General features: G+C 31.6%; 1 protein-coding gene across 3 annotated transcripts in view; it reads right to left on the reverse strand.

Annotated features, from left to right (window-relative positions):
* Window positions 1–10,595, reverse strand: part of LOC137933143 (uncharacterized) — a 76,815-nt gene extending 66,220 nt beyond the window's left edge. For all 3 annotated transcript variants that reach the window (XR_011109119.1, XR_011109118.1, XM_068776949.1), the window contains exon 1: window positions 10,187–10,595. The gene's annotated coding sequence lies outside the window, so the exon portion shown is untranslated. The remainder of the gene's footprint in view (window positions 1–10,186) is intronic.
* Between the last annotated feature and the right edge of the window lie 2,903 nt (window positions 10,596–13,498).

The following is a 13,498-nucleotide window of genomic DNA, read 5'->3' on the forward strand; positions in this document are numbered from 1 at the left end:
AGTTTTAACTAGTAACCTAATATCTTAAAGAATAGTTGAAAATCATATTTTATAACAGGATAACAAACTCAATATACATAGAGTAGTTAAGTTCAATAGAAGCGGTCAGAAGTACGTTGCCGAAAATAGAATCAAGCAATCGATATTGGAGTGGCGTGCTGAAAATGTCCCAAACGTAGCGAGACACGACACCATCCTCTTAATTCAAACATGTTATAGTTCTAACAACTGGTATTAGTATGCTGGTATTATTCATTTAGTTATATATGCTTTTTCCAGGAACCCTAAATTATTTTACAAATTAAATCATAAGTTTGTAACTGTCAAGCGGATGGTATGAAATGATTCTATTTATTACATCATAAGTCATAAGGGGTAAGTAATAATCGTCGACAATGGGTAATAAAGACTTTATAGGCAGTAAACTTCGATCTGTGCTCGCACGCTGTTGTCAAAGAGTCAACTGCGCGCCATTAAAATTAAGCCTTTAAAATGATTTTACAAAATGTTAATACAATTTTTTTTACAGATTTTGTAAATCGTGTAAAATTAAATTTCTTTGTTTCAATATACAAAATAAAAAAAAAGTATTGAATCAGTATGATAAAATATTAATTTGCTAGTTGAATAAATTGTTAGATAAATAAAAAACATATTCAATGTGATTGGTGATAAGTGATTTTTTTAAAGACTGACTAAGTTGGTGCGAATAACACCGTGGGTGGTCGCCACTCGAGAGTGGCCATCTATTTTGCCCGCTATGTGACCTGCGCACTTAAGTCCCTAGTTCCTCGAATACTACCCAGCCGAGTTGGATTAGAAAATTGACTTCTTTCTCAATGTTAGACTCCACTAGTTAGTTTGATTGTTTGACCCAGGTACACGTACGAGTCAGCAACTTTAAGAATTGATCTTGTTACTGATATTGGGTTCGGTACGACATGAGCATTTGAAATCATTTTCGTTTCATCCATCTTCATATTGAGGTCTTCCGCAAAATGCAGTTTTAGCACTGAATAAAAAAATCGAGAATATTTTCTATCGACTTTATTTTAAGAGATAATTCTGGGAAATTTATACCTCTCCTCTCCATCTTTGATGACTTCGTTTATGGACTATTTATTTCAGAGTTTACGTACACTAATTACTACAAGTGCGCGGCAGTCGTGGCTTAATTTCGAGAGATACTATAGCGTACCATCGCCCTTAACTTGCAAGTATATTCGAATAGAAAAAAAAAAAATTAATTATTAAATAAATTAATTTCATCTAATCAATAAATTTCTTTAATCTTAAATTAAAGGTAAATGAAAATCTTTATAGTACTTTTAAAGCATGTATTATTATACATAGTAGAACTATATACTATTGTACATAGTAATTCTACGAAATATACTATAACGGCAAGGATCATTTAATAATCATTTCTTACTGCGTAATTTACTCAAAGTAAATTTTAAGCGGTACAGGTGTAAAATATTTTGCTGTCTTATAAAAATGTATCATTTATATCATGGAAAAAACGAACATGAACATATAATAGGTAAATAGTTATGTCTATTAACACATTACATTACAGTGGTAATATTTTTTTTACTTTAGTTTAGTTTGTGGAAGTCTAGCAGTGGACGTATTACCTCTGAAATTATGTAAAAATAGGTTTTCCTGGAATTTACTTATATTTTTATTGTAATATTTTGGTTACATTACATTGCCAAATTAATGCATAATGTTTAAGCAATGGCATTGTGTGTGTGATATAACATAAATAAATTTAATATGAGCGCATCGCGATCATCTCCAGTAGTGCGATCTGCATAGATTGTAAACTATACTATACATGAACATATGCTGTTGGACTGTCGAGTTATATAATCGTCTACATCCTGTTATACAATATATTCACTTAATTGAATTTGTATGTTACAAGGAGGCGTAGAGTGATTTACAGTTAAGCAATTGTGCGTTTAATATTATTCAATATGAGAGCACTTGAATGTAGAGAGTTTGAAAGTTTAACGTCAAACAAAAGTTATTTTTAGACTTTTAATTAAAAAGTTTTCAAACGTGAAGCAAAAAAACTATTTTTTTTTTCAATGTTTTTAAAACGTCATGCTGCGCTCTCCGATCCCAAAAATAAGAACAGGTGGCGCAGCACAGAGCAGACAAAGATTACTAACGTATCCAAGGGTTCATGACCCTGGGCAATGAGAAAAGTAATATTCTGAAACAATATAATTTTGGAGGCTTCTAATGATTATTTTACTAAAGAAATATGTTTACTTTTAATTAAATTGTCTTTTGGTTATATCTAGTAATACAGAAGAGTATTTTTTGTAAAAACTAAATGCATTACAAATTTAATATAGCATCACAACGTGCAAATAATAAAATTGGTGAGCAATCTCGTTTTATTACTTTTAACCAATCACAATAAACGTTTTAAATCATGATTTTTTTGGTACGGACAAAATACTCGTACGATGTTTACTATATATTTATATTTATTAATACAATGAAACATGGCGTTTATTCAAACAATTCTATGTTGATTTTTGTATACCAAAAAATTAAAGTTGACAGTAATATAATATTAATTTTTAAACAGAATTTTCAAAAACGACTTTAGCCCAAGATTATGTTTTTAGATCTATCTCACATTGCAGATATCGGGAGCATACATATTAACGAAGCTTTGGTTATCTCATATGTCATTTTGTCGGGTAAATGCAATAACCACACAATATTTTCGTTAATATATTTGGTATAAACATATTTATGTTTAGTGCATATAACAATCAAATTTAAGTGATTCTCTATATACATCCCCGTTTCGCAAGTACATACAAGTAAAATTGAAGAATTATATATTAATATTTAGTGATTTGTTTACGAAAATTTATGTAAACAGATTGTCAATAGAACAGAGCCTTCAAACAACGATAACAAGGTAAAATACACAGCCCGTGGGTTGGATACGGCGAAGATAATCTTGGAACTGCCGTTGGCGAATGTATAAAATAAACAATGGAGAACCGTGGTCGTCTCCTATCAAAACATTATTGTTTTGATTGTCCGAAGTCCGTTGGACGTGACCGCTGCCACGCAAACTCTTGGAAAGGTACCATTGCCCGCTATTAAAATCTACGTAATTAATTTTAAACTCTCTGCTTTGTTTTTTGTGATTTATTGGAACCAAAATCCATTTGAAAATAAAATAAATGATTATGTTATTTAAAAATTAAATTCATATTTATATAAGCTGATAACAGAAATATTTGCTAACAAATTTTTTTCGTCTGTCTGCTATAAATATATTTTTTCCGTTAGCCGGGCGCAAATGCCACTTGTTATCCAAAACAAGCCATCGTTTACTTTTATAATAAACATTCTATTCGGGATAGACTATTTTGATAGAATTTATTATTTCTTGTTTATAACTTAACGTGACCTTAACTAAAGATTCTGATCGCGTACTTTTACCAATATAACTTTTCTTTTGCTCCATGATAAGTATTTGCATTTTTTCAGTTCTGGTTAGGTAAAAATAATCTTTTTTATTAATTAAACAAAATGTACTTTGTTTTTAATAAAATCACAAAATACATTCTCTTTATAATTGTAATAAAATTAGACGAATTAACATTAACATTCCTAAATGTTTTGCGTATGCCTAGCTAAAGGAAAAGAACTGAAAAAAATAAAAATCAGTTTATTTAAAAAGAATGTAAAAATATAACCAAAAAGCATTAGTGGAAACGTGAGACAGTTGTGAAAAAAACCACGAATTTAAACCTTTTCAAGAGGCATCATAGACGAACTCATAAAATATCACACTCACGACACAAAATTTGTAATCGTCAGAACAACTCGGCATTTTCTCACAGAGGTCTATTGATACTGCTCGACTGCCTCGTCCCTCGCCCTGCACTTCACATCCTCTATTTGATTGTCGTCGAAAAAAGTCGTCGGAGTCGCCGGTAAAATGTAGTGTAGACCCTATACGGCATTCATCTGCCGTACTGGTTTTTCTGACACCAATTTAAATATTTTTAATTTGTATTCAACAGTTTTACTGTATTCTTCAATAAATAATTACGTTGTTCGACGAATAAACATTTGGACTATTAACAAAACGTATTTATAGTTTTTTTGACAATGGTGTGTGTGTGGTTTTTATTTATATAAACTATATTTTAGGAAAATTGATTAGACAAAATATAATTAGTTCCAAATATGAATATGCTTTAAATAGTAACAGAAATTTAAAAGTATTGAATTTAATTTTTTGTGTAAAATGTTTTTAAGGCGGTTCCGGCCCTTATTGACTAGTACAATAGGATATAAAGTCCCGCGATATCTTCGGTATATTTTATTTTTAAGGGGCCGTAAAGATTCGCTTACCTGCTTGTTTGTTGCGAGTTGGAAAGGGGCCGTCGGAGAACCTTTTTTTTTTCTCATTCAATTTTATGTGTGGGAATTTTAATATGGAACCGAAACGGCACGTACTGCTTTCCGCAGATGTATCACAGTTGGTACCAATTCTTTGCGAAACACGTGTCTGTTAGTCATAAATTTTTTATTTGTTTCTATTTTATTTAATCACCAACAAAGATTTTACACCCGAACATTATTTTCCTTCGGGCACATTTATTCTTTTTTTCTTATTTAGCTAAATAATTTGTTTGTGTATAAAAAAGCGTTTATATTAGCAACTACCGATTCCTCTCCGCGTGGCTAGGCACTTCCTTGACCGCGGTTGTAATTTCATGAAATATTCGTAATTTTTAAAACGACAAATAAATTTTTTTAGCAATATTTTATATCTATAAGAGCCATAGTTTAAATATGCATTTTTTTAATAAACTCTACTTCAACCGCCCTCGCGACTGGATTTTCGTAAAATTGGTTTTTACGGCCCGGCGAATGGAATATTTTTACCAAAATTTTAAATCTCTAAACTCTATGATTCTAAAGATATCACGATGAATCAATACATTGGTTATTCTAGCTTTCAAAAATTTCAAGATACACAAAGACTTGTTTTTAATAAGATGTAACTACGAGTAGAAATTTCTGCTTTTATGATGTCTCTATATTGCTGAGGAACACGTGTACAATTTTTAATCAGAAGACATCAGTGAAATTCCTTGTTATAGTTGAGAAACAAAAATTCAATTCCGCACGTAAGCGACTAATAGGAACCAAGTTACTTTTAAAGCAGCTGGAATTATAGCAAGAAATCCAACGGGTGGCACACAGCGGGACGCCGCTACAATGGTAACCGAATTAAAAGGAACCGTAAACGTTTCCAGTTGAGCCTCGCTAAATTTATTACACCGAGTTTTTATTCTTTGTTTTGGTTGCTAATGAGATTCGAATGCTGATTCAGATCTTTAGTGTAAATTAAAAAAAAACGCATTAGTGTAATCGAGCATAAACTACTGTGCAAATACTTTTAAATACTTAAGGTGTCATAGGTTTGATAACTAAAACTAGATTGACTTTTACAAATAATTTCAAATAATATGCCGCCCTAGCTATACCTCATATTATCCCTGGTTTATAAAATAAAATAAATTTTATGTTGATGTAACATAAATAATTGTAATTTTTTATTGATTACGTTAATTAATAATTTAAATGAATGTATGCACCACACAAAGAAGTAGTTTACCTAGTGCAATATTTAAAAAAAAAAACAATATTTTTTGATTAACAAATTTTTGGAGTTCAATACGGTTTAAAAATTTACTATAATTAAAAATAATATTAACACCTTAATGTAAAATTCAAATAAAATCGCTAAAAAATAAAAATTGCAAGTAGTTTATGGTTGCCAATATAGAGCGGTGAAATAAAAATGAGATCTCAGAATCAAATCAATAGAGTTCAAAACTGATTGCTTCTTGATTTCATCGCGGGTGGTCTAGAGAACATTGGCATTCGAAGCGAAGCAACAACGGGATTGCAAATTTTATTAATATCCCTCTGTGTTATTAACAACGTTAATGAAACGAAACAAAAAGTAAGTAATGAATGTACTAAGACATGCGCTTTCTTATTTTTGGATATACATATACAAAGAAGATTATATATGCAAAATTAATAATATATATGCTATTTTGTCATAACGAATGCACGGATACATTATACTACATATGATACATGGCGCTTACCCATATCTCTATACTGTTACTAAGCTCTCTCTCGTGAACCCTGACAGAAATAGTCCCTAATTTATTTCATGAGATTGGGAGGCCTTCTTAGTGGTCAGGTCGTTAAGGAAGAGGGTCCACGGAGTGACTGGGCGTACGGATTCCTGTTCCATTACCTCGGCTCGGAACTCTTCTGACTTGTTTCAGAGAGTATCGTATGCTCTGAAAGCCATGAAAGTTTTGAAGTCTTTATTACGGGTTTTTATATCTATAAATACACAAACATTAGAGTTTGTGTATTTATAGTTAGTTTAGTGTTTTATTAGTTAAAAGATTATAATTGTACACACATTTCGTGCGATTTAGTTATTTAATCACTAATTTACTTTGTTTTGGTTATTTTTCTCCTTTAATTTATTCTTTTTTTGTGAATTTTGTGTACAATAAGTATATTATTATCATTAGCCTCTCGAATAATATACAATATTGTTATAGAATTACCCCACGAAGAGCGTGACGCTATTAAAAACTGATCCAAACGTTTTAAAGACTGTATTTTACCTAAGCATTGGTAGTCCAACGGTAGAGGATGGTTCGTGGGTTCAATTCCTGGGATACAATCTTATTTATGATTCATACTTTGTGCATTAATTACATAGAATCGACACTGCTCAGAGAACAAGTTTCTAGAGGATGGGTAGCAGCGTCTTCTGCGTACCAGAATACCACATCGTGATCGCCTAACCGCCTACAAGCGTTGCGATTATAGTATATCGCCCATGGATATTTTTGGCGGAGGCCTACGCTTTGCAATAAACGTCTATCGGCTGAAACGGCTTCGAATATACTCGTACTTAATGAGAATCATTTTGAGTGTGTTTATATTAATGTATAACAGTAGTAAATGTGACATGTAATAGAAAATAAAGGATTTTTTTTCTTGTAACAATATTAATGGACTGACTAGGAATGTTGTGCATATTTTTTGACTAAAGAATACACTTATTAAAATAAAACACGTAAAAGGAGATTTTGGACAAAAAATTGAGTGTTATTGACTTCATTCACAAAACTTAAAGTTGATGTTGTAAAGGTTTACTGTACGTACGAACAAAGGTATACTGTGTAAAGGCAAAGTACCGAAGCGTGGCAATCCAGTGCTTACTTCCTGGGACGTGGGAACGTTTTAATGCCTGTCAATAACTTTTTAAATATTACCAAAAATGTTTTGAGACATGTCCTGCACACACGGTGCTTGTTTTTATATGTAAAATCTTTATAGACTATCTGTAACTTATTTGTCACCAGAAAACTTATATATTACTATTACTTCTAATCTCCCTGTATAATGTGATCACTCTGTTATATGTTACATTAGGTATTTATTTCTGTTGAAATGTGTGAAGCTTTTAATTTTTGGCATAAGAAAGTCTGTACGGATAGATAGTTAACAATAATTAACGACAATATGTAGTAATCATTATTTTGAAAACGCTTTTTCTTATTATGTCAATACAACATCATTTCTTATTTTTGAAATTATTGAGTTTTGAGTAGAGCGTATCCCTTTAAACCTTTACACACCAATCACCTGTATATGGTTTACGAGATTAACTATTGATGTTATTAGTAGTGCAGTGCCAATATGTTATCTGACTTCCATAAATTTGATCGATAAATGAGCTTTAGAGAAATATATAAAAAAAGGGACATCCAGAATCGAGGTATAACGCTAAAAAGTTTATCTTCCTTAAAACCTTTGGACTTTGTTAAAGTGGAACGAAATGATCATTTCTCTCCTTATTTATAATGTTATCACAGTAACAAGAGAAACTCAATTAAACTGAATTTACCGCTCGAAAAATTCTTGTTCGTATTTCTTTATATTTTTTATAACTTGCGTACTAATAAAACATATTACAATTATGTATTAGACATATAGTCTACACAACTACATATAAATTATATTGGTAATGAATTTGTACCGTCAATGCAGCTGCAGCGATGAAGCTAGGCCACGTCTTACAATTAGAACTGCAAATACATAATTTTGTAGAAAAATAAAAAAAAATTTCTTATAGATGGTATAAATGAGTTACTTAAAACTTAAAACGAATTTATTTCTTTAATTATTATTCCGCAGCTCAGCTGACACAATCAGACTTGGCGAAGTCTTCCAGTTCCATTATTGCCTGTGGCTCTACAAACTATGGGTTCACTTAAGCAACTAACATCAACTTAACGATGCTTTAATTAATGATGATGTAACTTATGGTTAACTTCTCTTCGGATATTAATAAATATGTTATACAAGTATTTAATGAAATATTTATTTTTTAATAAATGTAAAAAATAACAAGAACACTTCTTGTTCGACAGGGTCAGAGGCCCTGAAAATAAGTAAATGCGAATACTTTATTTCTATAATGAAAAGAATTTTAATATTTTGCTTCACACAAAGTAGGAAATAAAAAACTAGAGTACAACAGTAAAGGCTTTTAAAAGTGTAAATTAGAATATTGACTTAATTTAAGACATTCCATCTAGTAATGAATAGCAATCACATAGTTTAATAAGTTAAAATAAATTACTGATAAAGTATAGAAACTTAAAATATATGTAAATAATAACAAGAAGCTTATCAATTGAAAATGAAAAGTAAGTAAAAAAGACACAATAAAAAAGTAAAATAAAAAGAGCGATGACAAATTATTACCCAATATAATAGGTATCCACCATAAGCAGGCAGAGGTTAACAGGTGGCAAAAAAAGAGAAAATATATTATGTTACTAACATATGTTTAAATTCTAAACATCAATTGTTTTAATGACCAAGCGCTAAGCGTTTAAAAGAACAATCGACATATATTCTCACTAAGTAATCCTAAAGAATAGATCATCGGGAAGCCTGCGTTCGTTCGACAGACTATTTCACGGTCCATCTACTTTTGTTCTATTTAGCACTTCTATTTTCCTGGCGGGATGCGCCCAACTCAGGCCGATATTCTTCAATTATCCGATACGTTTTACTCTTGTCTATACCTACTCTAATAGGTCGACACTAAAAAATATTTTTAGGTGAAAATGTCTCCAGTGAACAAAAAAGAATTTACAGTCTGTTGATACTCGCTAATGATGACGTCTTTTGTAATTTCGCATCATTATTTATAAAATTCGTAAATGATATCGTGATTTTTTAATCGTAATTTTTTTTTATATTTTTTTACTTTACAATTATATCAAAAACATTATAACATTTATGTCGCGAGAATGACAATATCAGCTGTTTCGTAAGTTATGACTCAAACGACATACATATGGTACGGCCGCAAATAGAACTAATTGTAATTTTATAAGTAAACAATGTATCAAAGAGTATTGTTTTATTGTAGTGATTTATTAACGACTATGATTTTTCAAAGTAAATCTTTATTACTTTATCTTAGCAAACAAATAAAGAAATACGAAGAATGACTGCCAGAAGAATACATATCAAAGTAATTTGTTCCTATAGCGTGTTCATTTCGGCTCAATTGATTGCAGACGTTAGATAACGATATGAAATAAAACTAACAAGCAAGAAGAGCTCTTGCCAAGTACGACCCCAGTTTTAGATGCTCCTATCAGACAGGGAAAGCGTGATTTATCGGTAAAACTTGCACCATTATTCATCTCACCATTCGTTGCTTCAATAAAAAGGACGATTTTCGATAATATATTGAAATAAGAAGAGCGCTTTTATGATTTCGTTTTATACCGTAATACGGTAAAGAGTTCTACAGAAAAATACAACAACAAATGCTAATAAAACATAATACATCGATAAATCCAAATAATAGCTTCAAATAAATATGTCATATCATAAATTTCAACACAAAATTTCATGTTTCCAAAGTAAAAAAATTGATAAAACTATAACAGTGCATCTAATAACATTATAATAAGCTAGCACATAATTATAGATAAATACTTAAACGGATAAGAACTAAACAGATACGGCTACACAATAATACTTTTAAGAGTATTACCTTACTTATGTCCAAGTTGAACCGGCTTACGTTTTTTGTTTACACACGAAGAGTAAATTTAAAAAAGATCACAAGTTCTATCTTTCCCAGAACTGCATTTAGTTCCAACAATTCGTAACACACACGATGCGTAGTAACCGTGATCTTATTCCAATAGTTTAATCTTTTAGGACACAAACACAATTGGATAACTTTCAAAATATACGAACACTTCACGCAAAGTATTTTAAACGCACTTACACTGGACTTATAAAGTTTTAAAAGTATTAAGCACTTAATAACCAAGTTTCAAAACTAGCTAAAATGGTTCTCGTACACATGAACTTGTTTGAAGGCATTACTTGAATTCACATGTAACCGACCGGTTAGCGTAGAGAGGAGTCGAAGGGCGACGGGCAGCGGACACGAAGCTGGCGTTCGAGCGGCGCGACCGCGCGAGTCACTCTGCATCCGAGAAGCCCCGTGGCGGGCGAGGGGGCGCCGATAGACGAAAATGGCTTCACAAGTTAATTTTTTTCTCTTTCCTCCTTTAATATTCCGCATATGCCGTGCGCGGCCGACGGTGCACGCGCATGCGTCCCAACCCCGGGGCATGTAGGGGTTGTAATGTAACGCGATGCACCCGCACTTTACATAACTTATTGGGCCGTTTATTGAAGCCACTGTTTAATACCTTTTCCATGTCGGCTTTGTGCTAGCTTCCTCAATGTTCCTGCGCGAAGCAACTTGGAGCATTAATCACCGTTACGGAGCATGTACTGTGTCCAAAATAAACACGCTCCATTTATCCTAATAAAACTTATCACAAAGTTATTGTAACTGATGCATTAAATTAAATTAAGATATATTTTTTTACCATAAGTTAAAGAGTGAATATGCCTTTTTAAATAATCCACTGGAAACATAACTTTGCTCAAAGTTATGTTGTCAAAACTACTTAATTGCTCAACTTAGCTAGATGGGAACTTGTAAAAAATTTCGGAATTTTTTAAAGTAACTTCAAAATTCTCTGCAAGAAGGATAACCATCCTAATATACATAGTTAACATAATATTAATTAAGTTTATCGAATCCTAAATGATTATGATCAAAACAATTCAAGTGAGTCATATTCTATATATAGATAATAGATTTAGGAAATATTATTCTCCTGATGTAAGAATATTTATTTTATTTTCGATTCATAAATCGAAAATAAAATAAATATTCTTACTTCCCTAAACTTCATAAAGTTATTTTAATCGGTGGAAAAGAGCATTTACACCGTACGGCACATTCTAGTAATGTTTGAGTTCCATAGGCATCTTGGGAAGTCACGCAATTAGCAAATTGTTTTCTTGTGTAGGCAAATGCGTATTAATTCTTAAACACGTGTCTCTGAATTTATTTAATGTTATTAATAATTATTAATTTCTTATTACCAGTTAACTGTTTGTTGTTCATCATCGTCATTATAACCGAAGCAAGCCCACTGCATATAGGCCTCCCCTATAGAATTCAGATGTTACCGGGTGAGTGCACCCTGCATCCAGCATCTTCTGTTAACTTTTACACAGTCGCCTGTGTATCTAATGGGTCGATGTCCTGCGCTGCGCTTGCCGCTGCTTAGTCTCCAATATAGAGCCTTAAGGCCCCAGCAGCTATCACTTATGAGCGCTTTATGACCTGCTCACTTCCACCTCAACTTGCCAATTTTTCAATCAGTCTTTTGGGCTATGTCGACTTTCACATTGAATTCTTTTTTCTAATGCATCTATTTATTACCAAGTGCGTAGCTAACATGCTAAAATACTAAACGCGATCCACGTAAATCTTATAAACAAACACGCAGTTTCGTTTTTAAAATTCATGACTTCCACAACTTTCGTCTCGTTGACAAGACCTCATTGCAAAACACAACTTGCAGATATTTGCATACAGTTCCCATGTGACCTGTCAACCACCCTCTCTCCATTTTGTTACGCTCTTTCTCGTAGTTTTTATTTTTTGAATTTAGTACTTTAAGTATTATTTTAAACATTTTTTCAACCAGCAGCATTTTCAATGCTGACACTTAAGAGAAAGCATAATTTCATTCTCTGAAAAGATTTTCATTTATATGTAATTTCAAAGCATTCATAGTGAATACCTTTACAAGTTATATTATGTTTCTCGACTCTGAATGTTAATTAATGTTTATGAATCATGTCATCACAGTTCCATAAATATTTTATGTTTAAATATGTTAATTTTTTTTTTCATAGCTGAAGAATGTCCTCCATTTTTTTTAACAAAAGTGTCGGTCAAAGTATTAATTTTGTTTCAAACTACATATAAATTTTGTTTCATGTTCTATAGTTTATATAAATGCCACATTGATACCTTTGGGGTGGCCTATACCTTGCAATGAGTGTCGATGCACTGAAACGACGACGACTATATATCAAACTTCGTCAAATTTCAAGAGCAAATGGTGAGTTTCGGGTTGGTTCTTCTCAACAAATCAGCACCACAGATCTTGAATAATGTAAAAAATAATTGACGATTCAAAAGTGCGTTTAAATGCCTAATTAGATAAAAATGTTTCGAATTTGAATTTATTTCTAAAAATCTATACTACTTTCCGCCAAAAAAATTCCAGTCAGATAAAGTGATGAAAATTTATATTTGTGTTAATTAATTTTAATATAAATTATGTTTAATTTATCTATTTTTAATTACTAAGGCAAATTTTGGACTGTTAAGCGATACCATTTTATCCACGTCGTCTCATATTGTTAATAAAACATAAATAAAATCTAAATGGGTTAGAACAGTAATTACTGATAAAGAGCTATCACTCAGACAGCCAAGTGTAAATATTACTAGAATTACTTGTTGACAACACGCCCACATCATTCCAGCATAGGCCGAACTGATCGTATATGCGTGTATATACGATCGTGTGACGTGTATATACATATATATGTATATCTTATTAAAATCCGTAAGTTATATTTAATAATAACTTAATTAAAGTTTATATATTGCTTATGTTCAACGTTTCTAAGATGTTTATATGTATAATAAAGTGTTTTTATTATTAAATGATAAAGCAAGTTTATAACACTTTAAAATATACTCGTACGAACCCAAGAAAACGTATGTAATAATTATAAAAGCTGACACTGAAATAAATCTCAAAATATTTTCATTTAAAGACACTGACAGTACTAATAGCTATCGTGTGCTAAACGTGAAAATCGCATCGAGAGAATCAAAATCTCTCCTAATGTTAGAGCCCAGCGGTAGAGGACAGACTTGCGTCGCGGGTTTAATTCCATAGATTCAATC

Source organism: Battus philenor, unplaced genomic scaffold, assembly GCF_028537555.1.
Source record: "Battus philenor isolate CCGP_79_NKW_IND1 unplaced genomic scaffold, ilBatPhil1.0.hap1 SCAF_13, whole genome shotgun sequence".
NCBI lineage: Eukaryota > Metazoa > Arthropoda > Insecta > Lepidoptera > Papilionidae > Battus > Battus philenor.